Genomic DNA, 12,084 nt, shown 5'->3' on the forward strand with positions numbered 1-12,084 from the left:
TTCCGGTTTTTGGCATGAGTGCTCAGCGGGTCCAGCAGCTGCACTTTTTCCATCGAGGGCTCTCTGTGGGACGCCGTCATAGCCCCAGCCGCCAAACCGGCCTTAGTGTGTTATACACATCCATACCTCGCAACTTACAGCGGGACGGAATACTTTGTAACCAAAGCCATTACCAGGAGCTTAGCCCTTTGTGAGCCAGATCAGAATTTGAAGTCAGCTCATGATGTTAACCCTTTTGTCATCTGGCAGTATCATATATAATCTATGTTAAAGTGGTTCAATTCACACAATGATTGGTGTATCATCTTGAGAATACTTGTCACACTGACAATCGTGTGTTTTTAGACTTAACTTTTTAGAGCATTCAATAAATGAATTTGAACATATTTATTTGAACACTTTTTTTATTGGTTTTATCCGAGTGCTGCTTTTGTTAATTGGTTTCTCGCGCAGACAGGCATTGCGCAGTGTTCATTTAGTTAACTAAAAAAGGCTAAAACATTTTAGTCGACTAAATGAATATTTTAATTGACTAAAATAAAAACTAAAACAATTGAGATGACTAAAATACAACTAAGACTAAAAGCCATTTTAGTCAAAAGACTATGACTTTTCCTAGCAGGGACTAGCTGTTGAGGAGAGCCAGTTTAAAAGGCATTGTTTTAAGGGGAGGATAGTGTGAATAAGACTAATACCCTTAGTATAGTCCAGAGCAGTGACAAGGTTATTTTGCCTGTCAGAGGGAGGACTCCTACCTTGTCCTGTAGGTAAAGGCACTCTAACACCTAGATCGGTGAAAAAACGGAGTCCAGCTCCAGAAATTTGCTCAAGGCAGGATCATCTGGTATTAAAGGAACTATCTGTTCTAAAGATGAGAATCCCCAACATCTCCATGTACATGAAGGAGGAACTACCCCAGTCAACTTGAAGAGGCTGAAGGATCACACCAGGTACCACCTAGTCCATACAGACAGGCCTATTGCTCTGCTCAGAACCTAAGCCAGTAAACCCAGAGAAGGTGGGCTGAAAAGGGCTGGGGGGGAAAAAAACGGAGAGGAGGCAACCACCTTGAGGTGCCAGTGATGGAGGAGAATGGGTGAACTAGTGGAGCCTGGATGGGGCACAGTTCCAGAAACCAAGTAGATATAAGGACTGGAGCAAAGGATTTGAGAGGGAGAAACCCTAGAAAAACTGGGAAGATGCAATAAGGTAAAAAGACACAATTGAAGGGGAGCAGCAGAGGGATAGGATTAGCCTGCGGCTCTGAAGGGCCTCTTTCTACATACAAATAGCAGAGAGGTGATTACGCAAAGACCCACCTTTCCAACTGTAGAAGTGGTGATGTACCTTCATGCGTAATCATTTTTAATGGTGTTAACTTATTTCAGCAAGTAGGGCAGCCTACTGAAATGAATGGACTGCCCTACACGCAGTGTGCAGTCACACAAATGTGAACCGATGGTTTGTTCACATGTGAGGTTAGAGGGGTTGTAAACCCATGTGGTTGATCTGTTTTTACCACTCCCAACTCCTCCTCCTTTAGCTGCAGAAGTAGCAGCTGGGGGTTGTACACATGCTGTAACTGAAGCTGGAAGTATACTCCCAGGTGAATGGGGCTGCACTGCAATCATCCCACCACTGTGTGCACTGAACGTGGTGTGGTAATGCTGCATTTACAGTAGGGGTGCAACAGATCAAAAAAACTCACGGATCGGATCGTTCCTCAGATCAGAGTCACGGATCAGATCATTTTTCGGATCAGCAAATAATAATGGAATTTGCAAAAACCTGTGAAAAATCCACCACCATATAGTCCCCACTGTAATATCAAAGTCATCTCCCCTACTGTAATACTGGCTGGGTAATGGAGTATGGCTGGGTATGGCAAAGGTATGGCTGGGTATGGCAGAGTATAGCTGGGTATGGCAGAGTATGGCTGGGTATGGCAGAGTATGGCTGGGTATGGCAGAGTATGGCTGGGTATGGCAGAGTATGGCTGGGTATGGCAGAGTATGGCTGGGTATGGCAGAGTATGGCTGGGTATGGCAGAGTATGGCGTTGCAGAGTATTGGCAGGGTATTGTACATTGTAAACGGCCACCGGGTGTACCAAGATGGCCATTGCTCCGGAGCTAGGCCGAACCCATGGCCTTTCCTAGGTTGACCCGTTCGGATCACGGATCAGTGACGATCCGTTGCACCCCTAATTTACAGGGTTAAAACAGGCGGCGAGGAGGCATCACATTGTCGCTTTACCACCTGTCAAATGCTTTTGAAAAGAGGTCTGAGCATGGATTACTTTTCAGAAGAGCAGCAGTCCTTGCTGCGATTATGAACAAGCAGTTCTGACAGTACAGGAACAGGGGGTCAGGATTAAAAGTAGCATACATGTACACATACACACACACACACACAGACACAGACACATACAGACACACGTACAAACAGACATGTACACACACACACACACACACACACACACACACACAGATACATACAGGAATGGGGGTCAAGATTAAAAGTAACACACACAAACACACGCATACAGACACGTACACACATATGTAAAAACACACACACACACACACACACACACACACACACACACACACACACACACACACACACACACGACAGGAATGTGGGTCAGGATTAAAATTAGCATACACACACATGCATACAGACAGGTACACACACACACACAGCAGGAATGTGGGTCAGGATTAAAAGTAACATACATACAGACATGTACACACACACACACAGACACAATTACGTACGCACACATACAGAGACATGTACACACACATATACATACAGACACATGTAAAGGACAAGAATGGAGGTCAAGATTAAAAGTAACATACACACACGCACATGTAAAACACACAAACACACAGACACACGATAGGAATGTGGGCTCGGATTAAAAGTAACATCAATACACACATCTAATAAAATATATTAGTGCGCTAAATTCAATCCTAAGCATTCAGATCCAATCAAATATTATTGTGTCTATACTCAATATAAATTCACAATGATCCGAATCTTCACAATAAAATATTATATCCCTGTGCATATATATGCCTTAATAAATAAACCAAATTAATACCTGTGATTAATTTATATATAATGATGCCACTATAAAGTGCTTACGTCCATAAGGATATGTGCAAAAACAAATGAATCCATATAAAGTGCTTGCGTGCACAGGGATATGTGCAAACCAAATTAATCCTCGTAATTAGCTGCATAAACTTCATGCAAATATAAAGTGCTATGAGTGCTTGAAAGGTGGTAAATAACACCCAAAATTAATCCACATACAGACACATGTGCACACGTACATACACACATACAAACACATGTGACCAGCCCTTTAAAACACTGCAGTACAAAACCTTCCCTCACACAGCCGGATACTGAACTCTAGGGGGAGGCAGTGAGCACATTACATTCCTCCTCCCTTTACTTTTACTTTGCCGAGTCTCACAGAGCTCCCGTTGCTGATGTACAGTTTGGCTGGGGATCGGGAGCTCAGGCTCATCTGACAACCTTTCTCTACCATGATCCTGCAGAACCCCTGATTTCCTCTGGTAGCACTCAAATTGAGAAACTCTGAGCAAACCTAGGACTTTGAGCCTTAAAGACCAAGGGAGTCAGGTGCTCTTTGGATGTGTTATCAGTGTTCCAGCAGCGTAATTGGCTTAAGCCTGGTGCTTGTAACAAGCCACAACTGAAGAAAAAGACTATAGACATTTGTTTTGCACTCTGAATTTAACAGGGGTCTACCCCAGAGGTGGAGAGATCCCTTTTGATAGATCTGCCCTAATTTGGCAGATTAGGGACACTGACAACACAAAATGTAGGGCAGAAGTAGCCAGGTAAAACTGGCACTCAGACCCCTTTCACACCACACCGCCCATTGCGTCGCCGGTAAATCTCCGCTAAAAAAAGTTTTACCACCGGATTCTACCCCCCGCTAGCGGCCACGAAAGGGTTAAAACCGCTGGCAATACGCTGCAATAGCGCCGTTTTGCCGGCGGTATTACAGCGCTACCCCATTGATTTCAATGGGGAGCAGCGGTGGAGGAGCGGTAAACACACCGCTCCAAAGAAGCTGCTGGCAGGACTTTTTTCTGACGTCCTTCCAGCGCACCGCTGTAGTGTGAAAGCCCTCGGGGCTTTCACACTACACACAATGGTGCAGCTTCTTTAGGGCGGATTGCAGGCGCTATTTCTAACGCTATAGCGCCTGCAAAACGCCTTGGTGTGAAAGGGGTGTCAAGGAAGAATTCTAGCTATCAGTTAACAGTAGAGCTGAATGATCAATCGTTAAGAATCGAGATTGTGATTCTTTCCCCCTTGTGATCTTAAAGAATTTTCTTGATTCTATGCAGAGTTCTCTGCTCAAGCCGACAGCTTGGCAAAAAAATAAATAAATAAAACAGCCAAGTTCCACAACATTCCTCAGCCACTGAGCAAACTATATACATTGTAACATTTTGTTCTTTAGGTCAAAGGAATGAACTTTGTTCTGTAAATGAGGGAAGATTAACCACTTAAAGATTCAGGCTGGAAACACTATCTTCACATGTGGCTCACAGCAGGTGCGTCCTCGTTCACTGTTTGGGGTCTGATTTCAGCACAAATTTTGGGCTCAATTCGGACATAAAATGAACCAAAAGACAAACAGGGCTCCCACGCAAATTCGCACTGGAGCCGCAGCGGAGATATGTGAACCCGCTCCATAGAGAGCCTGACAAAATCTCCTGCTATTGCGAATTGGATGCGGCTAATCCACATCCAATTCGCAATAGTGTGAACCCAGCCTAAACGTTTTTCTGACACTTGTTTCAAGTTCAAATCATAATTTTTTGCTAGAAAATTACTTAGAACTCCCAAACAATATATATATATATATATATATACACACACACACACACACACACACACACACATATATACACACACACACATATATATACATATATACACACACACATATATATATATATATATATATATATACAGAGACCCTAGAGAATAAAATGGTGGTTGTTGCAATATTTTATGTCACACTGTATTTGCGCAATGTTTTTTCAAACGCAATTTTTTGGAAAAAAAATACACCAATAAATAAAAAAACAAAAAAAACATAGTAAAAACAGTAAAGTTGGCCAAATCTTTTTGCATAACGTGAAAGATGTTGTTACGCCACGAGAATCATGATGCTTATTCTAAGCAAAAAAAAATTGTGATATTCTTTTGACTCTAGTCAATATTTTTCTTAAAGATAAGCACACTTTCCAAGTAGTGGGTGGGTCATCGGCAGAACCAGGTATAGACCAGCATTTAACAGATTGGCTCTCAAAAGGGACCCATTCCAACACAATCTGAGGGGCACTTCCACTCCAAATAGAGTAATACCTTGCATAGCAGGTGTACTGAAAAGGTATTGTTGAGTGCCAGGGCTCTGAAAGACCTGATGAAGGAGCATGCATGCTCCGAAGCGCCGCTTTGCCCAGCCCATCTCCTGAGGACACCGACTCCTTGAACATCGGACTAAAGGCACTACAGCTACCAGCACTACCCTGTCTGCTCTGACCATTCCGAGGAACACAAGGAATAGACCAAAACACCAACCATCGGTCATAAAGTCAGATGCCTGAAACCCTGCCTTACAGCCCTGCGAGTCGCCCCCATGGACATACGGATGAAACATTACATCCCTGATGTGCCTGTACACCACTAATTTAATGTGAGTGTTTTTTAACCATTTTTAATAAATTTTAGCAACTTTATTGCTGCACTTAGAGGGCGCCGTCTCTTTCTCTATTCCATTGTTTCCTAGAGCTACTTCTTGCTTTAAGACTGGCAGCCCTTTAAGGTACAGCCTGTACTGCTGATCCTCCTTATGGACCACTTTGATGATCTACAAAGACCCTGAACTTCTCTTCGAAGATACTGGTGTGTGGATATACCCAAAACTCACACAAAAATCGATATACTTTGGCGATATAAAGACGACCAATACATACAATCTTTATATTAACATTTTGTGATCATATTACAATATATTTTTTGGGATCCCCAGCGAGCGCCATAATACCCTCCTCTGCTCTGAAAGACCCAAGGCTGGGGAGAGCAGGTCGATTCCTCCAAACACAGGGTAGAACACACTGCAACGATAAGGTCTGGAAGTAATTTTGAGCTGATGTGGACTCAAAAACAGTTTCTTCAAAGATGGCACCTCCTCTGCTACCCTATGAACACGGCCAGTGCTGGGACAAAGTCATTTGGTGCCCAGGGCAAAGATGGCAAATTTCCCTCTATGAAAAGCCCTGTATTGTGCTTGTCACCATCACCTGCTGCCAGATGCAACATGTCACTTTACACCTTCACCTGCTGCCAGATGCCACATGTCACTTGCTGCCACAAGTCACTTGCCAGCGTCACCTGCTGCCAGATGCCACCACCATCAACACACTCTTGCATGAGGATTGAGTATTTTGTCAGCCTCCAATCTTAAATGACTTGAGACTTGAGTTATATATATATATACACACACACACACACACACACACACACGTGTGCATATATAAAATTGGTGTGGTAGAGATAAAAGGTTGCATGTAATGGTGCCTAAAAATCCATCCACATTGTTTTGTTTTGGTTGGTTTACTGTTTTGGAATGTTGACACATTCCTCCATATATGTGGCATTTAAAGGAGAAGTCCAGCCTGAGCCTAGGCTGGGCTTCTCCTCTGGGTTACAGGAGTGCAAAACTAATTGCACTCCTGTAACCCAGAGGAGAAGCCCAGCCTAGGCTCACGTTTTCAGCAGAGAGCCATCTGAAGTTAGCTCTTCTCTGACGTAACTGCCATCAGTCGAGGCAGCGCGTCATCCCAACTTCCCAAGTCTGGACCCGCCAGCTGCCTTTATTGATGCCCAGATGCTTAGACGACCGCTCCCCGCCCCTCCACAGCTCATCGCTCCAATGAGCGTGGAGGATGCTGACTAACAGGCAGCATCTCTCTACTCAGCGGTGTTTGGTGGCTCAGTTCTCAGTGCAGAGTCTTTGAATCTCAGTCAGGGTTCACTGGTGACCCAACCTGTTCTAAGGCCCTAAAAAAAAGTCAAGGAAAGACTGTGCAGGGATTGTGCTGAAATTCGCTTAGAGCCTGTGTGATCATTTTCTGCAGAGAATTTGGTGAATTTGGGCAAAAAGTGGTCTTAATCCTACAATATGCACAGTATGTTTTATGATATTTTTTATATTTCTTCATTTCAATCTCACTTTTACAATGGTTACAGCTTTTATAATGTCAAGTGTTTTTGCCACGCTCCCCTGATTGATTCTAAATAAATAAAAATTCTATAATTCGAATAAAAAAACAAACAAAAAAAAAAAAAAACATAACTTGGCTAACCGGGCCAATGCTAGTAAAAGAGCTGGAAGAAGAAAGCAGAGGCCCGGCAAGAAGAAGCGAAGAGCGGGACAAGACCCCCGAAGTCGGAAGAAGACCACCGGACGCGGCGATGACTAAAGAGAAAGCCGGGCTCCTCCACTAGTAAAAGAGCTAGAAAAAGAGCAGAAGATAGCGGAGGAGTCCGGCGAGAACACACCCGAAGACGGAAGAAGACCCCGGAGCTGTCTAATAAAGTATTTTAAAAACCGGTGTTTTTTTTATGTACACTTTTTTCCCCAGGTGAATGGGTAGGGGTACATCGTACCCCATACTCATTCACATAGGGTAGGGGGCCGGAATCTGGGAGCCCCCTTATTAAAGGGGGCTCCCGGATTCTGATAAGCCCCCCGCCCGCAGAGCCTGACAACCAATGGCCAGGGTTGTCGGGAAGAGGCCCTTGTCCTCATCATCATGGGGACAAGGTGCTTTGGGGTGGGGGGGCCGCAGGGCCCCCCTTCCCCAAAACACCCCCCCCCCATGTTGAAGGTACGCGGCCTGGCACGGCTCAGGAGGGGGGGGGGCGCTTGCTCGTCCCCACCCCCTTTTCTGACTGGCCGGGCTGCATGCTCGGATAAGGGTCTGCTATGGACCTTCGGGGGACCCCCACGCCGTTTTTTCGGTGTGAGGGTCCCCATTTAAATCCATACCAGGTGACGTGGCTCGCGAGGCGTCAATCTCGCCGATGGAGACGGCGACATTGACTTCCTTCGCTAGTTCCTTCTACCTGTGTGGGCAAGTCCGTTCATTTCAAAAGTGCGGCGGGTTGTCCGCCGGACTAAGTCCGCTGGATAGACTGATCGTGTGTATGCGGCATAAGACAAAAAAGCTGGACCTGAACGCAAAACAGATCCATGTCCGTAATTCCCCATCTTTGACTTATTAACAGAAAGATATCGGGGTGAAAGACAATTTTCCCGGGAACAACTGTTGGTGACTCAAGTAGTCCCCCTACCAATTCTCTATTCCTGGAATGAAGACTGCTGATAGACAAGGAATGTTGTCTTCTGCCCAAGATAGGATACGATTCACCTCTCTGGGCCACACGACTTCTCGTGCCCCCTTGGTGATTAATACAGGCCACTGTTGTGGGATTGTCGGATCGGATTTTGACAGGACAATTCCATAATTTGAGCGTCCATGCCTTCAGGGCCAGATGTGCTGCCCAAATCGCTAGAATATTGATGGGCAAGGTCATTTGTGATTTGGACCATTTTCCTTGGACAGACGGTTCTTCTAGGACTGCTTCCCAGCCCAGAAGGTTAGCATCTGTTGTTACCACCTTCCAGGTAACTGGTAGAAAGGATTTTCCTTTTTGAAGATTCTTGGATATCAACCACCAACTGAGGCTTTGACGCACTTTGGAGGATAAATGCATTGGGAAGTCCAGAGCCTGGACCTTCTTGTTCCAAGTTGACAGGATACTGTTTTGCAGAAGTCTCGATTGAAACTGCGCATAAGCAACCTCGAATGAAGCCACCATCTTTCCCAACCATTTCATGCAAAGTCAAAAAGAAGGATTCTTCTTTGCTTTGACCAACTGAATCAGTTCCCTTATGGAACTGATTCTTGCCTGGGGCAAAAACACCCTCTTTGGAGCTGTATCTATGATCAGACCCAAGTACTGCAATCTCCTTGATGGTTTTAAAGGAGGATTTCTCTAGGTTGAGAATCCAAACTAGGTATTCCAGGTAGCTGACTGCAGTGACCAAACTTTGGTTTAAGTGGCTGCTGATCGATCTATCAAGAGTAGATCATCTAAGTAGGCTAGCATCATTATGTCTTGAGTCATTATTCTGGATAGAGGAGGGGCCAGGACCTTTGTAAACACTTGAGGTGCAGTAACTAGACCGAAAGGCAGAGCTACAAACTCAAAATGAAGATTTTCTATCTCGAAGTGTAGATATTTCTGGTGAGCGGGAAAAATAAGCACATGGAGATAAGCATCCTTGATGTTGATTGACATTAGAAGCTCTCCACCTTGTAGAATGGAGGCCACTGATCGGATTGACTCCATGCGAAAAAAGAGCGGATATTCAAAAACCATCCCTGCTTGGTTTTGGTACCGTGAAAAGGCTTGAATAAAACCCTAATCTTCGCTCTTCCAAGGGGACCACCGATATCACTTTTTGAGACAAGAGATGATCCAAAGCTAGAAAGAGACTTATTTTTTTCTGGATCTCGGGAAACGTTTGAGAAAACGAGGAGACAGGAATTCTTGGAACTCTAGTTTGTAACCTAGAGATATTGAGGAAGCCACCCATCTGTCGACACTGTTCCTGCCAGACCCTTGAGAACTGCAGAAGTCTTCCCCCCCACTCGACTGAGCAGGGGGGAGCCCCTTCATAAGGATGTTTTAGTATTTTGTTTTGTGGGTTTTCTCCCCCAAGGCCTCTTTTGACCCTGAGGTTAACCTCTTGAACCGGACGGTGGAGGCCGTCTTGACTGCCTGGAGGCTGATGCTCCTGGTACTGGAGAAGAAGCTTGTTTAAAAGAAAAATGCTTAAACTTCTTCTTAACTGGTAAAAGGGAACTTTTTCCATTAGAAATTCTTTGGATGTATTTATCCAGATCGTCCCCAAATAACCGTTCACTGTGAAATGGAAAACTAGCCAAGAGCTTTTTGCATGGCGCTTCAGCTGACCAATTTTTCAACCATAAAATTCTATGCACATGTACCAGCCCTAGCATAAGCCGTGAGTCCTGGAGAATAGAATCTCTCATAGCGCATATTGGAAAACATAACAACCTCTGATATCCCGGCAAATCTTGGGCCTGCTGCTCAGGAATAATCTTGAGTACCTCTTTAAACTGGTCCTTTAAGAAATGAGATAACCCGATCGCGGCTAGCGCAGGCTGAAGCAGCCAGCGAAATATTGTTTTTAAAAAGGAATTCCAACTTCTTATCTGTTGGATCCTTCAGCATTTGAGCATTGTCTACTGGACAAGTCGAGTTTTTGTTCACCGAGGATATAGCAGTGTCAATTGTGGGAATCCCCCATTTCTTATTAAACTCTTTCGCCATAGGATAGTGTCGAAAAAGTTTTTTGAGGCAAAAACTGTTTATCTGGGTGCTCCCACTCAGAATACATAAGCTTTTTTAGCAATGAATGGAAAGGAAAAGCATGAATAGTTTGGGGAGGCTTTAGCGAATCCAAAACAAAGTTGGTCTCATCGACTGACTCTGCTACTAGCAGCAAAAATGTGGAGCGGACCAACTTAGTGAGAGACTGTACCAACAACCTTTCTTGTGAGCCTGATCCTTCCGTATTAGACTCTTCGGAAGAGGAGTCACCAGCCACTTCCTGGTCCCTGCAGCTAGCAGCAGTAACAATGGTGCTTTTTAAAACACAATCTCCCGCACTGGACACCCCCTCCTCTCTTTTTAAAAAGATCTTTCCCGCATGAGTGTGGCCCTCTGATCCTATGAAACAGTGAGGGGGAAAAATGGCGAAGGGCGAGCCTGGAAGCCGCCGAGAAGGGTGGCGTGTCGTTTGTTTTTTCCCCTCATAAAGAGGGAGAGAAAAAAACAGCACAGATTTACCGGAGGTCTGCTGCTGGCTGGAGGAAAGGAAGTTGGTGTACCGGACACAACGTGAGCTCTCTGAGGAAGCATGAGACGGTATGATCTCTATACAGCCTCCAGTTGTGACACATAGGCAAGACAACATTCACTAAATTAAAAGGAGACATTCATAACAAAAATTTCTTAGAAAACTCCACCCGTGTACCATTCAATTCAGCCCAAATGACACCTTTAATGGATCCGTCTGCATAGCTAGCCCCAGCAAGGATTGCTCCAGGTGAGCTCAGCACAGCACACTTTTGCTTGTGACTAACACCTTAGACACTGGCGAAAAAACTGATGTACTCCCAGTAGTGGGAGTGATTATATAGGGAGTGGACTTCTTGTCTTAGGGTGTGCCAGTGTCCATCACCTGAAGGTGGCCTATAACCCACATAGTAACTACTATGACTCTGTGTCCCATGATGTACGATAAGAAAATAGCTTTAACACATGTTACTGTGTCCAGGCCAGGACAGTGGTGTCTAACCGCAGGAAATCGATTGGTGTACAGATGCATGCGAACTGCAATGTCTGCTGTCAGCCTTCCATTGAACATTGTACTGGCTGAGTGTCTGGCACTATTCGCATACATCATTCCAGCCAAAAGTACCCACTGGAATCTGGTGGATGCAAGTAATCGGCCATGTGAAGGAGACTTTAAAGCGGAGCCCCAGCCCCCCACTAAAAAAATTTAAGTCAGCAGCTACAAATACTGTAGCTGCTGACTATTACTATTAGGGCACTTAACTTGTCCAGGGATCCCTTGCAGCTTCACAGCTGGTTTCCTACTGCGCATGCGCGAGTAGCGCTGCACTTTCTCAATAGGCCTGCTGCGGCGAGGGCCGAACTTCCGGCTGACTTCTACCTCTCAAAACCAGAATGTGGAAGAGAGGAGCCAGACAAGTGGAAGCTCTGATTTAAGATAATTGGAAACTTTTTTCTTTTTTATAAAGTCACTTTGTAGATAAGGTGCTGCATATACAATTTAGATAATTTGCTGCGCATACAATGTATTAGTCTTCTTGTTAGTTTCAGGCTTAACATA

The 12,084-nt window shown here is 44.8% G+C and overlaps 1 protein-coding gene across 3 annotated transcripts in view; it reads right to left on the minus strand.

Annotated features, from left to right (window-relative positions):
* The window catches only part of CAMSAP2 (calmodulin regulated spectrin associated protein family member 2), a 180,667-nt gene that overhangs the window by 12,081 nt on the left and 156,502 nt on the right, over positions 1–12,084 (minus strand). The window lies entirely within an intron of this gene.

The sequence above is a fragment of the Lithobates pipiens genome, unplaced genomic scaffold (assembly GCF_037356315.1).
Source record: "Lithobates pipiens isolate NorthernLeopardFrog02 unplaced genomic scaffold, aLitPip1_a1.2 Scaffold_23, whole genome shotgun sequence".
Taxonomy (NCBI): Eukaryota; Metazoa; Chordata; class Amphibia; order Anura; family Ranidae; genus Lithobates; species Lithobates pipiens.